The sequence below is a fragment of the Callithrix jacchus genome, chromosome 9 (genome assembly GCF_049354715.1).
Source record: "Callithrix jacchus isolate 240 chromosome 9, calJac240_pri, whole genome shotgun sequence".
NCBI classification, from domain to species: domain Eukaryota; kingdom Metazoa; phylum Chordata; class Mammalia; order Primates; family Cebidae; genus Callithrix; species Callithrix jacchus.
In genome coordinates this window covers 55779067-55799341 of record NC_133510.1, presented here as the reverse complement: position 1 = coordinate 55799341, position 20275 = coordinate 55779067, and the positions used below count along the sequence as shown (strand labels likewise).

The following is a 20275-nucleotide window of genomic DNA, read 5'->3' as shown; positions in this document are numbered from 1 at the left end:
GTTCAAGACCATCCTTGCCAACATGGGAAAACCCATCTCTACTAAAAATACAAAAACTACCTATGTGTGGAGGCAGGTGCCTGCAATCCCAGCTACTCAGGAAGCTGAGGCAGGAGAATCACTTGAACCCAGGAGGTAGACGTTACAGTGAGCCAAGATCATGCCATTGCACTCCAGCATGGGGACAAGAGGGAAACTCCAGCTCAAAAAAAATTGAAATTAAGAAAAAGAAAAAAATAATCCCATTATTTAAGCCAACGTAGATATAGCCAGACTTTCTACAACAGTCTGAACCAAATTATAAGACCAGAGAAACATACCAGCTAATGTTATTGAATATATACAGTACTAAATAGAAAATGTAATATTTTCAAAACATAAACATTAGTGTAACCTTATTGGACTTATAAAAATAATTTTTTTAACTAATAGAAACAGAAGATTCTCCTCAACTGCAACATTTCAGCTAGCATTTATTTACACAAGACTGAAATAATACATCATCTATAAAACATCAAGAGCTGGGATGGGCACTGTGGCTGATACTTGTAATCCCAGCACTTTGGGAGGCCAAGGTGGTCAGATCACCTGAGGTCTGGAGTTCGAGACCAGCCTAACCAACATGGAAAAATCCCGTCTTTACTTAAAAGAAGAAAAAAATTAGCTAGACATGGTGGTGTACACCTGTAATCCCAGCTACATGAGAGACTGAGGCAGGAGAATCGCTTGAACCCAAAAGGAAGAGGTTGTGGTGAGCTGAGATCAAGCCATTGCACTCCAGCCTGGGCAACAAAAGTGAAATTACGTCTCATAAAAAAATAAAATTCAAGAGCTAGTCATTGAACAGGCTCAAACCTATAACCCCAGCACTTTGCAAGGCCTAGGTGGGTTGATCACCTGAGGTCAGGAGTTCGAGACCAGCCTGGCCAACATGGTGAAATCCCATCTCTACTAAAAATACAAAAATTAGCCCAGCATGGTGGCACTTACCTGTAGTCCCAACTACTACAGACACTGAGGCAGGAGGATCGCTTGAACCTGAGAGGTGGATATTGCAGTGAGCTGAGATCATGCCACTGCCCTCCACCCTGGGTGACAGAGCAGGACTCTCTCAAAGAAACAAAAAAAGTCAAGAGCATGAAAAGTAGTAAAATTAAACATAACCAACAATCTCCCATCAGAATAGCTCCATTTTTTGCTATCATTATGTGTTAAAGTCTATTTGCTAAACATTGACATTTGTACTAAAGTTTCAAGTGCACCATATAACACATTAGTGCTGAGTGAAGTTTAATACCCTTTGCTGTACACTAAACTTGAATATGATACTTACAGATCAAAACAAAAGTATCTTTCCCTAAGGTAATTACCACTAATGCTGCTTTAAAATTATAAAATGTGAAGATTTTTTATAATGTCACAACAGCTGCAAATTGTGTTTAAACAAAATAATCTAATAAATCACCATCACAAAAAGCCCCAAAACATAATCTATTTCATCTTATAAAAAGCACTTACATTTATAAACTGTTAGAGTCAATTTATAAAACTTTAATAGCAGATTTTTACTTAGAATAGTACTAAATTAACCACACAATAAAAGCATAGGCCAGGTGTGGTGGCTCACACCTGTATCCCAGCACTTTGGGAGGCCCAAGGCAAATGGATCACTTGAGGTCACAAGTTCCAGATCAGCCTTGCGGACATGGGGAAATGCCACATCTACTAAAAATCAGGCAGGCGTGGTGGTGAACACCTGTAATCCCACCTATTCGAGAAGCTGAGGTTCACTTGAACCTGGGAGGTGAAGGTTGCGGTGAGCCGAGATCGTGTCGCTGCATTCCAGAATGGGTGACAACAGCAAAACTCCAGCTCAAAACACAAAATCCCATTACTTTAAGCCAATGTAGATACAGCCAGACTTTCTACAATAATCTGAACCACATCAAAAAGTCAGAAAAACACACCAGCTCATATTATGTAATACATATAGTACTAGATGGAAAAGGTAATATTTCCAAAACATAAACATCAGTGTAACCTTACTGGACTTGTAAAAATGCTTACTGGAGTTATAAACGTAATTTTCAAAAGTAACAGAAACAAGATTCTCCTGAACTACAACATTTGAGCTAGCATTTATTTACTCAACAGGTATAAAAAGTCAAGAGCTGGGCTGGGTGTGGTGGCTCACAACTGTAGTCTCAGCACTTTGGGAGGTCGAGGCAGGCAGATCACCTGAGGTCAGGAGTTCAACAGCAGCCTGACCAACATTAAAAACCCTTGTCTCTACTAAAAATGCAAACTTAGCTGGGCATGATGGCACATACCTGTTATCCCAGCTACTCGGGAGGCTGAGGCAGGAGAATTGTTGGAACCCAGGAGGCGGAGGTTGTCATGAGCCAAGATCACACCATTGCACTCCAGCCTGGGCAACAAGAGTGAAACTTCATCTCAAAAAGTATATAAATAAAATGAAAGTCAATCACTGGCCAAATGTGGGTGGCTCATACCTGCATGCCAGGGCAAGTGGATCATTCGAGGACAGGAGTCTGAGAGCAGCCTGGCCAATGTGGTGAAACCTCATCTCTACTACCTACACAGAAATTAACTGGGCATGGTGGCAGGTGTCTGTAATCCCAGATTGTTGGGAGGCTGAGGCAGCCAGATCACCTAAGGTTAAGAGCTCAACACCAGCCTGACCAACAGGGTGAAACCCCACCTCTACTATACAAAAATTAGATGGGCATGGTTGTTTGTGCCTCTAATCGAAGCTACATGGGAGGCTGAGGCAGAAGAACTGCTTGAACCCAGGAGGTGGAGGCTGCAGTGAGCTGAGATCACACCACTGCACTCCAGGATGGGTAACAGAGCAAAACTCCATCTCAAAAAAAAAAAAAGAAAGAAAGCATTTGCTATGGGGAGACCAGAAATATGATCTGCTGGCAATCCTTCCATTTTAGGAAATCTAAATAGTGGGAGTCCATTCTGTTTTGTCCCTCTCCACTCCAGAAACAAAACTAGAAACCAAATCCATTCTATTTCTTTCAAAACACATCTAACAATTAACAGATGATATGCATGGCTCCATACTCTAAGAGGAAACCTTATGTCCTGGGTGTCACAGACAGTTGATGAATGCTCATTCATTTGACTGGTGTAGACTTCAATAATAAACTGTTCAATGCACTATGCCAGATAAATATTGCATCTCAGAAGTAAAACAAATACTGTTATTTTAGTTCTGTCTACACATAAATGCAATATTTACACATATTTATAATGGGTTAATACAAACAAATTGAGTTAATTGTTCTAGAGAGTAATAGAATTTGGACAACACGAATTCTCCTGTCCTGGCACATAATTAGTAGTTAGAGGCATTTTATTTCACATGAAAGGTACCATTAAGAAATCAATGGTAAGCATTAAATAATTATTGCACACAATCTTCTCATCTGAGTTAATACTGAAGACCTACCTCCTGAAGCTGGTTTATCAAGTTGTAAATCTTCACGTGTAGAATTAATAAGTTCATGTCTGAAAGGTGAGAATAAACATTTAATATTCACCATGCAATATTCAGCAAAATAATATCCACTAGTACATATTTAACATTTAATCATCAAGGGTGGTTTTGAAAAGAAAAAACACACTGGGGGCGGTGGCTCAGACGTGTAATCCCAACACTTTGAAAGACCAAGGAAGGCAGATCACGGGTTGAATGTTTGAGACCAGCCTGGCCAACATGGTGAAAACCCATCTCTATTAATAACACAAAATTTAGCCTGGAGTGATGGCAGGTGCCTGTAATCGCAGCTACTCAGGAGGCTGAGCCAGGAGAATTGTGTGAACCCAGAAAGCAGAGGTTGCAGTGAGCCAAGATCATACCACTGCACTCCAGCCAGGGTGACAGAGCAAGACTCTGTCTCAGAAAAAAAAAATTAAGGTCATCTGAATGCTTGAGCACAACTAAATCTACAGAGTAACAAAACAAAATAACAATTGCAAATTGTCTCATCAGGTGCTTCATGGAGCATGTGTCCTCACAAGTAAAGTGGTAACTGGGAAACATACAGCTCTTTTGAAGCATACTACAAATATCTTTTATGGGATCCTTTAATATCACATTGTATTCAAGGCTATCTCCTGCTAAACATCTATAAATACAATCATATATTCCCTCATATGCCTTAAAAGTCTCAGGAGTAAAAATAAGACATGGATACTATTTTCTCCCATCTACCAAAGGAAGGAAGGAAAGAGACAAAAGAGAGAGATAACCAGGTATGGTGGTTCACACCTGTAATCCCAGCAGTGTGGGAGGCCAAGGCAGGTGGATCACTTGGGTACAGGAGTTTGATACCAGACTGGGCAACATAGTGAAACAGTCTCTACTAAAAATACAAAAATTAGCTGAGTGTGGTGATACATGAAGGTAGTCCCAACTTCACAAGAGGCTGACATAAAAGGATCATGAGGGTCTGGGATTTTGAGGCTGCAGTGAGCCATGATCACACCACTGCATTCCTGCCAGGGCGACAGAGTGAGATCTTGCCTCTAAAGAAGAAATGTTGGTGAAAATGTAGAAACTGGAACCCACATACATTACTGGTGGGAACATAAAATGGTTTAACCACTTTGGGTGTTTCTTTTCTTGTCATTTTCATTTTATTTTTTAAAATAAAGACAGGGTCTTGCCATCTTGCCCAGACTGTTCTTTTTTAACTCATAGGCTCATGTGATCCTCACACCTTAGCCTCTCATGTGGCTGGGATTACAGATGTGAGTCACCACATCTGACTGGTATAACTGTTTTGAAAAACAGTTTCTCAAAAGCCTAAATGTACAGTTTCATAGAATGCACTAATTTCTCTCCTAGGCATATATCCCAGAGAAATAAAAATATATGTCCACACAAAAACTTGTACATGAATCTTCAGAGCAGTATTATTCATAATGGCCAATACAGGAAAACAACCCAAATGTTCATCAACTGATGAACAGATAAATACAATGTAGTATGACTCTACCATGGAGTATATTGTTCAGCCATAGAAGGAAAGAAATACTGACACAGGCTATGACATGAAGAAACTCTGTAAACATTGTGCTAGGAGTGAAAAAAAAGCCAGCCACCAAAGATCCCCACATATTGCACAATCCTATTTATATAAAAGGTCCAGATTATGCAACTCTATAGTGACAGGAAATAGATCAGCGGTTGCCTATGGGAGCACAGGGGTATGGGAGGAGTAGGAACTAATGGCAAAGAAATGTAGATTTCTCTATAGGGTAATAAAAGCTTCTAAAATTGATTGTGGTGACAGATGCACAGCTCTATGAATACTCTAAAGACCAATGAATTGCATACTTTGATGAATCAATTGTAAGGTATGTTAACTATATTTCAATAAAGCTGTTATTTAAAATAAATAGGGGGTTGGTCACAGCTGGCTTGTACCTGCATATAATCCCAGAACTTTGGGAGGCTGAAGCAGGAGGACCACTTGGGGTCAGGAGTTAAAGACCATCCTGGGCAACACAGCATGATCCCATCTCTACAATAAATAATAAAAATATTAGCTTTGCGTGGTGGTGCACATCTGTAGTCCCAGCTACTTGGGAGGCTGAGGTGGGAGTATTACTTGAGTTTGAAACCATAGCAAGCCGTGATTACACCTCTGCACTGCAGCCTGAGTGATGGAGCAAGAAAAAAGAAAAATGCAAGGACTTTGTGAGAGTAACCAAGTTTGAGGAGAAACAGAAGAACAAAAGAGCACTGGATGTTGAGGGTGGCTGGTTGGTGAGGTGCAGCTGCTAACTGGCTTCTGAAAAAATTTGTTAGTAAAATTATAGCTCTGGGGATAAGTCATGCAGTCAAATGATGAACGTAAAATCCCTTACAAATGCTCATCTTACTTTACATGCCTTCTAGTGAAAAATTCCTAAGGGCCTACATAGCAAGTGGTCTGAAATGATAGCAGCTGTTTATTAAAGAAATAACATCAAAAACAAAAACTTAAACGGTTTTCTTTGATGGAACTTATAATACTTTGCTTTTACTTTCTCATTGATCTTCAATGAGACAGTAACTGAATATGCCATCCTTGCTTTATTCCCCAAAAATGCTCAATAACTTTTCACTGTATTTTTCTTAGTATTAAGCCCCCAACGACAGGGTTCTTGTCAGACCCAATTTTACACATCTAATGCTTATACTAAATAAATTCTTGTTCAATCTAAATAGTAATCTAAATATCAATCTAAATATTAATTGTAAATATGAAGAAGTCATGACGAGATAAGAACAAAAGGCCCATCTTTATCAAATTAATCTCTTCTTAATTTGTTTCTGCAGATTATTTTACCTTTTAATAAAAATTTAATTCAGTCACCCACTTACCTGATGTTTTCCAGCCTCGGAATTCCACATCACAAGGGACTTCTGAAAGAAATGTTTTCCGGTAGTCCTTCCACATACAAATCATTTGAACGTGCTTCAGAGTTTTGTTCTTAAAAAAGATCTTCAAAGATCCCAAAAGATAAAACTTCTTTTTAATACCCTTAGGAAGACACAGAAAGAAAATTATTATAGAAGATAAAGAATACAACCTAAGTAGCATTTTTTTTGAGATGGAGTCTTGCTCTGTCACCCAGGCTGGAGTGCAGTGGCATGATCTCAGCTCACTGCAACCTCCACCTCCCAAGTTCTAGCAATTCTCCTGCCTCAGCCTCCCAAGTAGCTAAGATTATTGACACCTGCCATCATGCCTCGCTAATTTTTGTATTTTTTAGTAGAGACCGGGTTTCACCATTTTTTGCAGGATGGTCTCAAACTCCCGATCTCAGGTGGTTCGCCCATCTCGGCCTCCCAAAGTGCTGGGATTACAGGCATGAGCCATTGCACCCAGCCTGTAAATACTATCTGGAAGCAGCCTTTTGCTACTCCCTGCTGGTGACCTTTAATGACCCTCCTCCATTGCTGCTGCACACTGGCACATTTCAGGCTACACTTTCATCTGCACTGCAACCACAAGATCAATATTCTTTACCCCTTCAACCTTGTAAGCATGCTATTTTACAAGAAATAACTTTCCACAGAGAATTCGTGGAATACGAAATAACAATAGTAAGCAGAGGCTGGTTTAGATTAAAAGAGGCATAATAACCAAAGTTAGCACAGGAAGACTGTTTGGATCCAGATATACAGCAAACAATGAGCTGACACCAAAAAATCATCGTTAATTTTGTCAGATGTGAGGAGATAGTGGCTGTTTGGGGACGTGCACTGAACAGGTAAAATGACGTGAAGACTCTGATTTGCTTTACAGTATTCCTGCAAAGGGAGGAAAAGAAATAGAACAAAATGTAGGACAATCTTAATGATCACAGAAATTGAGGAATAAGTATTTTAGTGTTCATAGTACTATTTTCTCTACTTCTGAATAGGTATAAAAACTGTAATTTTAAAATGTAAAAAAAATAAAATAAAATGGCCAGGCACCATGGCTCATGCCTGTAATCCCAACTTTTTGAAAAGCCAAGGCAGGGTGATCACTTGGATCAGGAGATCAAGACCAGCCTGGCCAACATGGTGAAACCCTGTTTCTACAAAAAAAAAAAAAAAAAAGCTGGGTGTGGTGGCAGGCACCTGTAGTCCCAGCTACTCAGGAGGCTGAGGCAAGAGAATCAGTTGAACCCGGGAGGCAGAGGCTGCAGTGAGCTACTGCACTCCAGCCTGAACAACAGAGTGAGAATCTGCCTTAAGAAAAAAAAAGTAAAAATGAATTTACTAATCCCTGCTCTGAAGCCACATCCAAACAGAACTCTAAACAAAAACATCCAAGCAATTTACATGGGGCTATTTATATACAGATCTCCCATGCAGCTCTAAATGTAACATTTAAATATTTTGCAACATGATGGCTGGGAGTGGCTCAAACCTGGGCATGGTGGCAGGCACATGGCTGTAGCCCTAGATACTACTTAGGAGACTGAGGAGGATAACTTGAGCCCAGGAGTTCTAGCCCAGCCCAGAAAACATAACATGACCCTGTTTCTTTGAAAAGAAAAGTCAGAGAGCTGTCAGGGAGCTCACTGATAAATTATTTTGGTGTTATCAACGACTGCTATCCAAACACTATTACGAAATCCAAAATGATATCTCTTGCCAGACCTTTCTCCTTACTTCTGAACTCATTTACCAAACTGCCTCCCCCCCTCCACAACTCAACTGGAATGTCAACTTGAAATTAATAAATTAATTTCTTTGTTATTAGACTGGCTTTCCTGTAACATCTAAACACTTGTCTTAAATTCTTCATGTTATCAGTATCAAATTTGAAGGCCCATAAATAAATAACAGTAAAAGATTAGAAGCTTTCAGTCATACTAGACAGTGATGTTAAATCAAACTATTCTGTTAATTCAAGAAGAAAATATATAAACCTAATTCTGACAAACTTTCTATAAAATAAAAAAGAACCATTTGTTGGGGTTGAGAGTGAAAACTGGAAGTTTTAGAAAGAGGTGAGACCAACTGCAGAATGTCCTCATCACACATCACTGAGGCTGTCCCAATCACACCCTCTGCCTCATTATCCCCCTTATTCCACTTAATTCTTTCCCAGACCATAACCCCTTCTTCCATAGTAAATATCTCCTACTTACTACACATTTTCCCACCAGATTAAATGCTCCAGAATGCATGGGGCAGGGCACTGTCTTCCACACTGCCCAGTTACCAACACCTGACTCACAGGTACCAAATGACTTCAGGATTATGAGGCTGGAAGTAGTGATTATTTCCTCAATACTTGCAGTGGTTCATGGCATGAAAATCCTAAGATTTCCTTTCCCCTTTCAGAGGCATTTGAACCAGAGCAACTCCATCTAAAATAGGAGCTGGGTAAAATGAGGCTGAGACCTACTGAGTTGCATTCTCAGATAGTTAAGGCATTCTAAGTCACAGGCTGAGGAAGGAAGTCAGCACAAGATACAATTCATAAAGACCTGGCTGATAAAATGGGTTGCAGTAAAGTGGCCAGCCAAAACCAAGATGGTGACAAGAGTGGCCTCTGGCCATCCTCACTGCTACTACACTCCCACCAACACCATGACAGTTTACAAATGCCATGGCAATGTCTCAAAAGGGGAAGCATAAAAATAATCCATTCCTGGCCGGGCTCAGTGGCTCACACTTGTAATCCCAGCACTCTGGGAGGACAAGGTGAATGGATCACCTTAGGTCAGAAGTTTCAGAGCAGCCTGACCAACATGGTGGAACCCCCATCTCTACTACAAATTAAAAATAAAATTAGCTGGGTGTGGTGGTGCACACCTGTGATCCCAGCTACTTGGGAGGCTGAGGCAGGAGAATCACTTGAGAACCTGCTTGAGAAGTAAACAAGACAGGCATCATCTGGGCTGTTAGAGCCACTGTGCCAAAGCAGGAGGAAAAAGCCAGCAGCGCTCTGTGAAAAATGAAAGGAGGATGAGTCAGTGAGCCTCGAGGCTGAGATGAGACAGTGCTCAGTGAAGACCTCTCCAACATGATGACGTTTCAACTGTGATGCTAATAGAAACGAAAAGCACAGAAAGCCCTCAACTAACAGCAGTCCACAAACACCAGCCCTCAGTGCAACGGTACCAGGAGGCTGTGACCTGAGAAGAAGAAAGGCACACAAATGACCAGAGTGGCTGGCACAGAGCAAGCAATCCACAGACAGCATGTGAGAAAAGCAGAGGAATGGCAGAGGGCAGCTCACTGATGCCCCTGCAGACCCAATCAGGGGCTGTGAGGTTTACTCCAAGGACAGTGGAAGGTACTACCTATGACAGTCCAGAGAATGACAGGCTCCACCTCCTACGTACAATGAGCCTGACCTGGCTGCTCTGTGGCATGGCTCTGAGCACTGGAGGGCAGTGAAGGAGGATGGGGTAGAACCTGGGCTTTGTGTTCGGGCAGAGTCAGCAGGCCTTGCAAGGCTGGATACGGGAAGGGAGACAATCATACCTCAGAGTAACTCCTGGGCATCTGGCTTGGGTAGCTGGCAGACCTTGAGAGGAGCTCATGGAGAGGGAAATGGGGACTTTGCCTGGGACACATGGAGCCTGAGGGGGGTCAAGCAGATAGGCAAACATAGAGGTCTGGTATGAGGAGCATTTTCAGGGCCAGTAATGAGGGTCTCAAAGACACAGACAATATATTTTTAAGAGGTGGGCAGGGTAGGATTATCTGTAAGGAAGACACAGTAAGAAGAGAGAAAGAGGCTGGGCAAAGTGGCTCATGCCTGTAATCTGAGCATTTTGGGAGGCCAAGAAAGGCAGATCACAAGGTCAGGAGTTTGAGACCAGCCTGGCCAACATGGTGAAACCCCAACTCTACTAAAAAAAAAAATAGAAAAATCAGCCAGGTATAGTGGCAAACATCTGTAATCCCAGCTACTCAGGAGGCTGAGGCAGGAGAATCGCTTGAACCAGGGAGGCAGAGGTTGCAGTGAGACCAGACTGTGCCACTGCACTCCAGCCTGGGTGACAAGAGAAAGATGAAAGAGAAAGAGAGAGAGAGAAAGAGAGAGAGAGTACAAGTGAGCGAGAGAGCACTAGCTCAGGATGAAGCTGCCAACTGGCACTCTCTAGTGTAGAGAGGATGAGGGCAGGGGACTTGAGAGACTGAAAATGAGACAGAGAGGAGCCAAGGAAGAGTCCACAAGATTTGAACATTTTTATAAAAAATGGGAAGGGGGGCAGAGAACAATAACCTAGAATTCTGCTGAGAAGCAGAATAAAAATGGGGCAGAGAGTAACTTTGGGTGGCAAAAGATGTTGAATGAAAAATTAAAACTAAGTATTCCGAAGTACTGATGAAGTATTTATGGAACAAGATAGAAAAGACAGGTTGGCTGAGGTTGTACCTTCAAATGCCCAGTGGTGGCTACTGCCAAAGCTCTCTCCATTACTACAGAGTGGCACTCAGGCACAGGTAAAGCCCAAAGAAAAGAGGCTTCCCAATGGTGTCAATCCTCCTGCAGAAAACCTTTGACTGTACAGAAAAATTTACTCAGTAAAAAGCATATGGGGTTCCATTACCCGACTCTCTCCTCTTATGCAGGATTAAAATTTCCATAACCCATGCATATTAAAAACTGTAGGATGGCTAGGCATGGTGGCTCACATCTGTAATCCCAGTAATTTGGGACACTGAGGCAGCTGAACCACCTGAGGTCAGGAGTTTGAGGAGCCTGAACAAGGCAAAGCCCTGTCTCTACTGAAAATATAAAATTAGCCAAGTGTGGTGGTCATGCCTACAATCCCAGCTGTCAGGAGGCTGAGGCAGGAGAATCATTGAAACTGGGAGGCAGAGGTTGCAGTGAACTGAGATCCCCCCATTACACTCCAGCCTGGGTGACAGAATGAGACTCCATCTAAATTAAAAAAAAAAAAAAAAAAGGCCGGGCGCAGTGGCTCACGCCTGTAATCCCAGCACTTTGGGAGGCCGAAGCGAGTGGATCACAAAGTCAAGAGATCGAGACCATCCTGGTCAACATGGTAAACCCCATCTCTACTAAAAATACAAAAAATTAGCTGAGCACGGTGGCGCGTGCCTGTAATCCCAGCTACTCATGAGGCTGAGGCAGGAGAATTGCCTGAACCCAGGAGGCGGAGGTTGCGGTGAGCCGAGATTGTGCCATTGCACTCCAGCCTGGGTAACAAGAGCGAAACTCCGCCTAAAAAAAAAGAAAATAAAAAATAAAAAAAAGTAAGAGAGTCCAGGTGTAGTGGCTCATGCCTGTAATCCCAACATGTTGGGAGGAGGAGGAATCTACTCAGGTCTGGAGTTTTAGGCTAGTCTGGCCAAAATGATGAAACCCCATCTCTACTAAAAATACAAATATTAGCCAGGCATGGTGGCAGGTGCCTACAATCCCAGCTATTTGAAAGGCTGAGGCAAGACAAACGCTTGAACCTGGGAGGTGAAGGTTGCAGTGAGCCAAGACAGTGCCACTCTGCACTCCAGCCTGAGCAACAACACTGAAACTCCATCACCAAAAAAAAAAAAAAAAAAAAAAACAGTAAGAGAAAGCTTGAGCTGAGTCCTACTCATTGTATTTCCTTTCCTAAGATAAAACATTACCACCAGGTGTGGTGGCTCACATCTGTAATACCAGCACTATGGGAGGCCAAAACATGGGAATCACAGAATGAGGAGTTCAAGACAAGCCTGGCCAACATGGTGAAATCCATCTCTACTAAAAAAATACAAAGATTAGCCATACATGGTGGTGTGTGCCTGTAATCTCAGCTACTTGGGAGAGTGAGGCAAGAAAATTACTTGAATCTGGGAGGCGGAGGTTCTCTCCTGCAGAGAGCCACTGTACTCCAGCCTGGGTGACAGAGCAAGACTCCATATAAAGAAAACGAAACAAAACAAAACAAAAGACATTACTCAGTAATATACTTTAAAGGAGGAAAAAAAGGCTTACCAAATTTTTTTGCGGAAAAGCTCATCTACTGTCTTTTTTAATTTGGTGATTCTGGTACACCATTCTTCCTTTGCTGTCAGAAATCACAAAAATACAAGTTTTCTCAATGTAATGGGTTTACTAACTTGGGTTGTTAAATATTGTTATTATTATTATTTTTTAAGACAGGATTTCACCATGTTGGTCAGGCTGGTCTTGAACTCCCGACCTCAGGTGATCCGCCACCTTGGCCTTCAAAGTGCTTGATTACAGGTGTGAGCCACCATGCCCAGTCTAAATCTTATTATAAAATAGGTAGTATTTTTTCCGTTCCTGTGACTAAAATTATTTCTAAGATTCCAGAATGTACTTATCACTGAAACAATGCTAACACTGAATAAAAAAACGAAGAACCAGACATTCATTAAAGCTGGAAAAAAGCAGAACTCGGTATGCTCAAGAACAGCTACCAGGCCAGGCACAGTGGCTCATGCCTGTAATCCCAGCACTTTGGGAGGCTAAAGCGGGCAGATCACCTGAGGTCAGGGGTTCAAGACCAGCCTGGCCAACATGGTGAAACCCCATCTCTACTACAAATACAAAAATTAGGCAGCCATGGTGGCAGGTAAAACCCCATCTCTACTAAAAATACAAAACTTAGCTGGGCGTGGTGGCAGGCACCTGGAATGGCAGCTACTCAGGAGGCTGAGCTGGAGAATTGCTTGCACCCAAGAAGGGGAGGTTGCAGTGAGCTGAGATCACATCACTGCACTGCAGCCTGGGTGACAGAGCAAGACTCCCTCTCAGAAAAAAATTAAGACAATCTGAATGCTTGAGCAAAACTAAATCTTCAGTTGAGATTTCTACAGAGGAACAAAAAAAAATCATTGCAAATTGCCTCATAAGTTGCTTCATAGAGCATGTGTCCTCACAAGTAAAGTGGTAACTTGGCAACACACAGCTCTTTGAAGCATACTACAAAAATCTCAAACAGGATCCTTTAATATTGCATTGCATTCAAGGCTATTTTCCTCTACATATCTACAAAAAGAATCACATATTCCCACATATGCTTTAAAAATCTCAGGCCTGGGCCGGGCACTGTGGCTCATGCCTGTATCCCCACATTTTGGGAAGCTGAGGCAGGCAAATCACCTGAGGTAGACCATTCCAGACTAGCCTGACCAACATGAAAAAAACCCCATCTCTAATAAAATATAAAATTAACTGTGGCATATGCCTGTAATCCCAGCTACTCTGGAGGCTGAGGCAGATGAATAGCTTGAACCCTGGAAGCAGAGGTTGCAGTGAGTCGAGATTGAGCTATTGCCCTACAGCCTGGGCAACAAGAGCAAAACTCCATCTCAAAAAAGAAAAAAGTAAAGTGTTAGCCAGGTGGGAGTGGCTTGCACCTGTAACCCCAGCACTGTGGGAGGCCAAGGTGGGTGGATCCCCTGAGGTCAGGAGTTTGAGACTAGCCTGGCCAACATGGTGAAACCCCATCTCTACCAAAAATACAAAAATTAGCTGGGCATGGTGGCACTCACCTGTAGTCCTAGCTACTAGGGAGGCTGAGGCAAGAGGATAAATTCAACCTGAGAAGCGGAGGTTTCAGTCAGCTGAGATCACACCACTGCACTCCAGCCTGAGTGAAAGAGGAAGACTCTAAGTAAAGTCAAGAGCATGGGGAATATTCAAATCAAACATAACCAACAATCTCCCGTCAAAACAGCTCCATTTATTTGCTATCAGTATGTGTTAAGGTCTATCTGCTAAACACTGATATTTGTACTAATGTTTCAAGTGCACATTAGCGCTTAGATTTAATATCCTTTGCTGTACACTAAACTTGAATATCATACTTTCATATTACAAAAAAAGTATCTTTCCCTAAGGCAATTACCATTAATAATGCTTTAAAATTATAAAGTGTGAAGATAGTTTTTATAATTTCACAACAGCTGAACATTGTCTTTAAACAAAATAATCTAATAAACCACCATCACAACAAAAGCCCCACAACATAATCAGTTTCACCTTATAAAAGCACTGATATTTATAAAAATTATCAGTCAATTTATAAAACAGTGAATTCATAAAACTTTAATAGCAAATGATTTTTACTCAGAATAGTACTAAATTAACAATATAATAAAATCATAGGCCAGGTGTAGTGGCTCACACCTGAATTTTCAGCACTTTGTGAGGCCAAGCCGGGTAGATCACTTGAGGTCAGGAGTTCAAGGCCAGTCTGGCCAACATGGTGAAACCCTGTCTCTACTAAAAATACACAGGTTAACTGAGCATGGTGGTGCACATCTATGATCCCCGCTACTTGGGAGGCTGAGGCAGAAGAATTGCTTGAAACCATGAGGCAGAGGTTGCAGTGAGCCAAGATCTCATGCCACTGCACTTCAGTCTGTGCAACAGAGCAAGATTCTGCCTCAAAAAATAAATAAGTAAATTAAAACATAAGCAAGATGCATTTATTATGTATTTATATACCCGGTATTATGTGAAGCAGTGAAGCATGCTATCAAATCTTTGATATAGATCTTCAGTTCTCACAACCACTAAAGAGCATACTAAGGCTCAGACAGAATAAGAGACTTGGCCAAGCTCTTATTCTCATAATCTGTCCACCTTGGCCTCCCAAAGTGCTGTGATTACAGGCATGAGCCACCATGCCCAACCAAATACCGAATTTAACAAAGCAGATAAAGAGAAATAATTAGTTTTTAAAAAATTAATTAAATCCCTAAGATCCAGGGCTTTGCAATAAATATGTAAATAAATAGCCAATATTCATGCTGAAAGTTTAAAAGAAATGCTAACTGATAATTTAAGAAATACAATTTTTCCTTAGCTTTACAGTAATCTAGAAAGAAAGAAAGTTTCTAATATTTAGACAGACACTACAAGATGAACAGTGACTCCATTGTATAAACACTCATGAACAAAGTATTACAGGACTTTTCCAGTTTAGACATACCATATTTTCTTTCAGATAGTTCTTCAATGTGTTTACATAGATCAGCGATACGATCATTGCATTTCGCTGAAAATTGAGCAAAGGTTGATTGTCAATAATATGTCCCTACGTCAGAGCAACATTAACGTATAATGACTTATTTCCTATATTTTACATCTCAACAATCCATATCATTTTACTGCTTTTGAAAAAAATTTTCTTATAGTTAGTTTAATTGGAGACTGTAAGAAAAGTTTTAAAGTTTAGTACCTCTTTTTATCCTTTTAATTTCTGAAAAGGAAGAGGGCAGAAAAGATCCATCAAATTAAATAACAAGGAGGCCACGACGACAATGTCTCCAGGGGTCTTTTAGCAAACTTCCTAAAACATATCTCACTTGTGTGGAAATAAGACTTTACAGCAGCCAGTGAGGTGATGTAGGCCTGTAATCCTAGCACTTAGGGAGCAGAGGTAAGTGGATCGCTTTGAGCTGAGGGCAACATAGCAGAAACTTCCGTCCCCTCCCCCACCTTCCACTACCCCCTCCATGTGCCCATCTCATCCAAAAATACAAAACTTAACCAGACATGGTGGCAGGCACCTGTAGTCCCAGGTACTCAGGAGGCTGAGGTAGAAGAATCACTTGAACCCAGGAGACAAATGTTGCAGGGAACGAAGACTGCAGCCAGCCTGTGCAAAAGAGCAAGACTCCATGTCAAAAAAGAAAAAGAAAAAAAAAAAACATGTTTAAGAGGAACCCCAAAGCAAAAATCCCAACCCTTTTCCTCCCAATCACTGAAACACCAGAAAGGTGTAATAGATTTGAAGCATACCTGTAATAGGCTGATAGTGACCCCCCAAGATGCTCATAACCTAATCCCAGGAACTGGTGAACATGACCTCATATGGTATAAGGAGCTTTGCAGATATAATGAAGTTAAGGACTTTTGGCCAGGAAGATTATTCTGGCTTGTCACAGTGGGGTTGATGTACTCACCCAGATCCTTACCAGAGCAGAGCAGGTGATGGAGAGCGATGGGAAGCGTAGTGATGGAAGCAGGAACCTCGAGTCATTCAAGAAGGGCAGCACAAGCTGAGGATTCCAGGAAGCCTCCAGGGCCAGAAACTCATTCTCCTTCAGAGCCTGGGAAGGTACCTGCCCTGCTCCCACCTTGAGTCAGTGGGACCGACTTTAGAATTCTGGCCTTTAGAACTATAAGCGAATACATCTGTGTTGCTTTTTTTTTGTTTTGTTTTTTTCCCAGAGAGAGTTCCCCTCTTTTTACTTAGGCTGGAGTGTGATGGCACAATCTCGGCTCACTGCAACCTCCACCTTCCAGGTAGAAACAATTCTCCTGCCTCAGCCTCCTGAGTAGCTGGGATTACAGGCATGCACTACCACACCCAGCTATTTTTATATTTTTATTAGAGGTGGAGTTTCTCCATGTTGGTCAGGCTGGTCTCGAACTCCCAACCTCAGGTGATCCGCCCGCCTCAGCCTCCCAAAGTGGATTACAGGCGTGAGTTACCATGCCCAGCTACGTCTATGTTGTTTTAAGCCCTAAGTGTGTGGTAATTTGGTCTATGTTGTTTTAAGCCCTAAGTGTGTGGTAATTTGTTGCAGCAGAAACAGGAAACTAGTATCGTAGTGAAGCCTCAAAACCCACCTGAAGGGGCTGGGTGCAGTGGTTCATGCCTATAATCCCAGCATTTTGGGAGGTCAAAGTGGGCAGATCACTTGAGATCAGAAGTTCGAGACCAGCCTGGTCAACATGGTGAAACCCTGTCTCTGCAAAAAACCTAGCTGGTGTGGTGGCATGACACATGCCTGTAATCTCAGTTACTTGGAAGGATAAGACATGGGAACGATTTGAACCTGAAGAGGGGAAGGCAGAGGTTGTAGTGAGCCAAGATTGTGCCACTGCACTCCAGCCTGGGTGAGAGAGCCAGACTCCATCTCAAAACACACCTGGCTAATTTTTGTGTTTTTAGTAGAAACAGGTTTTGCCATGTTGCCCAGGCTCTACTCAAACTCCTGGCCTCAAGCAATCCACCTGTCTCAGCTTCCCAAAGTGCTGGGATTACAGGTGTGAGCTATGGCACTCAGCACTCACCAAGGCCTTTGACAACATGCTTTTCCATGTGATCAGTCCTTGTCTGGTCCGGCTCTGCCACACTCTCCACTACAACAAGTTGGAATCCTTAGCTACTTTTCAGAAGAGGAGGGTGTGTACTTTAATCCCAGCTCAGTATGGTTCAGATCTGCATTTAACTCATGGAACCTGGCTGCTTCCAAGGTCCTGGAGAAAAAAAGGGTCTCTGTGGGTATGATACAGGATGAGCCAAGATCATGCCACTGCACTCCAGCCTGGGCTACAACAGCGACTCCATCTCAAGAAAACAAAAACAAAACAAAACAAAACAGACTCCATCTAAAAGAAAAACAAAGACAAAACAAAAACAAATGTGGCATGGCAAAGAAAATAATTACTGTGTTAAAGACAGTTTCATAAAAAATAAAAGACAATACAACAAGCTGTCTTTTTAGATTAGTACAATTGTTATTCTTATTTTACAGCTAAAAAAATGAGCTCAGGGCAAGTGTGGTGGCTCACATCTGTAATCACAGCATTTTGAGAGGCTAAGGCAGGTGGATAATGAGGTCAAGAGATCAAGAAGATCTCTGCCAAAATGGTGAAACCGCATCGCTACTAAAAATATAAAAATTAGCTGGATGTGGTGGCACGTGCCTGTAGTCCAAGCTACTCAGGAGGCTAAGGCAGGAGAATCACTTGAACCCAAGAGGTGGAGGTTGCAGTGATCCAAGATGACACCACAGCAAAAGAGCAAGACCCCGTCTCTAAAAAATAAATAAATAAAATAAGTAAAAGAGAAACAGGCTCAGAGAATGTTATTTGATTGGACCATCTTGCATCTCTGGACAGAAAAGCTGAGATCAGACTTCATGTGTAACTCCCCTAGCCTACCAGGGTGCCTCTCATAAAAGGAAGACATATAAATTTGGTCTAATATACAAAGATGCTGGAACAGTCAATTCTACATACAGTACTTCCATGTTCATCAAGGGAAACCTTAAGAGAAGGTGAAAATGCTTCTTGAAGGGACTGGACACCAGTGTCCTTACTTGTTGCCTTTGGGCTCTTCCTCCAAGGGTAACAGTGACCTGAAATTACTGACTGTTCCAATCAACGGGAGGAAATGGTACCAAGGTCACCAACATCAGGCAAATTCACTTGAGGACCTATCCGTGTGCTTGACAGACAAAAACTGCCTTTGTAAAGGATACTGTATTTCAGAAAAACATAATCACATTAACATCTAATAACACTGTAAAATGCTGTTGTGTTGAATGCTACTTTAGAAAAATATGCTCAAATGTAGAGAAAAAATTGTGATAGAAAACTACTTACCAATTATCTAGCTAGCTATCTAGAGACATGGTCTCATTCTTTTGCTCAGGATGGAGGGTTGTGGGATGACCCTACTCACTGCAGACCTGCTCCTGGCCTCAGGTGATCCTCCTGCCTCAGCATCCTAAGTGGCAGGGGACACAAGTGGACACAGTTACACCTGCCTTTTTTATTTGTTTCTTTTGTAGAATCAGGGTTTCACTACATTGCCCAGGCTGGTCTCAAACTCTGGAGTCTCGCTCTGTCAACCAGGCTAGGGTTCAGTGATGTGATCTCGACTAACTGCAACCCCTGCCTCCTGGGTTTAAGCAATTCTACTGTGTCAGCCTCCCGAGTAGCTGGGACTACAGGCATGTGCCACCACATGCGGCTAATTTTTGTAGAAACTGGGTTTCATCACGTTGGCTACACTGATCTCAAACTCCTGACCTCAGGTGATCCACCTGCCTTGGCCTCCCACAGTGCTGGAATTACAGGTGTGAGCCAGCAAGCCAAGCCATGGACTTTGTTATTAAATAGCCTAAACCAAGTGGGGCGCCGTGGCTCACACCTTTAATCCCAACAACTCTGAAGGCCAAGGTGAGAAGATGGCTTGTACTCAGGAGTTCGAGACCGGCCTGGGCAAAATGGGAGCATCTCCCTCTCCCATCTCTACAAAAAAATACAAAATATTAGGTCAGGCATGCACTGTGCCTGGCTAATTTTTGTATCTTTTTTAGAGACGGGGTTTTGTCATGTTGCTCAGGCCGGTCTCACACTCCTGATTCCAAGCCATCTCCCGCCTCAGCCTCCCAAAATGCTGGGATTACAGGGCCCAGGCAGCCTCAATTTTTCTTTAAGCAGTCCCCCAATGTTGCACGCTTGGATAGTTTTCTTTTTTATTTTTTTAGACAGGGTTTACCTCAGTCTCGCAGGGTGGAGTGCCGTGGTAGAATCATAGCTCATTGCAGCCTTGAACCTTGGGGTTCAACTAGCTGGGAGGCTGAGGTGGGACTACAGAAATGGGGTCACACCACTTTGCTAGGCTGCTCTTGAACTCCTGGCCTGAAAAAAACTTCCCACCTCCTCAGTGTCCGGACACACTTTTTCTATTTTTGAACCCACATAAATACTGTGCTGGGTCGGAGTTTGTTACCTACCCTTCTCCAGCCAGCAGCACACAGGACGCAGCGGAAGGTGGAGGTTACCGGACTCTGCTCTGGGGAGAAGACAACACAGCTCCTAGGCAACACACCTCCGCGTGAAGTCGCCTAAGGCTTGCCTCTGTGACGTCGCCAGAGGCCCGTCTCCGTGCGCCGTGACGTCACCGGAGGCGCCCGCCGTGACGTCGCCGGAGGCGCCCGCCGTGACGTCGCCGGAGGCGCTCCGCCGTGATATTTTCAGAGGTCGGCCCCTCACGCGGAGCC

The 20275-nt window shown here is 42.6% G+C and overlaps 1 protein-coding gene across 50 annotated transcripts in view; it reads right to left on the bottom strand.

Annotated features, from left to right (window-relative positions):
- LOC118151097 (uncharacterized) overlaps window positions 1–20153 on the bottom strand; it is a 57201-nt gene extending 37048 nt beyond the window's left edge. For 31 of the 50 annotated variants that reach the window (XR_013521781.1, XR_013521779.1, XR_013521780.1 and 28 more), the window contains exons 1-10: window positions 20009–20153; window positions 16436–17870; window positions 16040–16128; window positions 15460–15525; window positions 14015–14112; window positions 12489–12561; window positions 6407–6566; window positions 5465–5561; window positions 3482–3540; window positions 2331–2428 (exon numbers count right to left, since the gene is read on the bottom strand). The gene's annotated coding sequence lies outside the window, so the exon portion shown is untranslated. Of the gene's footprint in view, window positions 1–2330; window positions 2429–3481; window positions 3541–5464; window positions 5562–6406; window positions 6567–12488; window positions 12562–14014; window positions 14113–15459; window positions 15526–15708; window positions 15730–16020; window positions 16129–16435; window positions 17871–20008 lie in introns of all 50 variants that reach the window. The other 19 variants (XM_078336163.1, XM_078336160.1, XM_078336165.1 and 16 more) reach the window with 19 other exon arrangements.
- Between the last annotated feature and the right edge of the window lie 122 nt (window positions 20154–20275).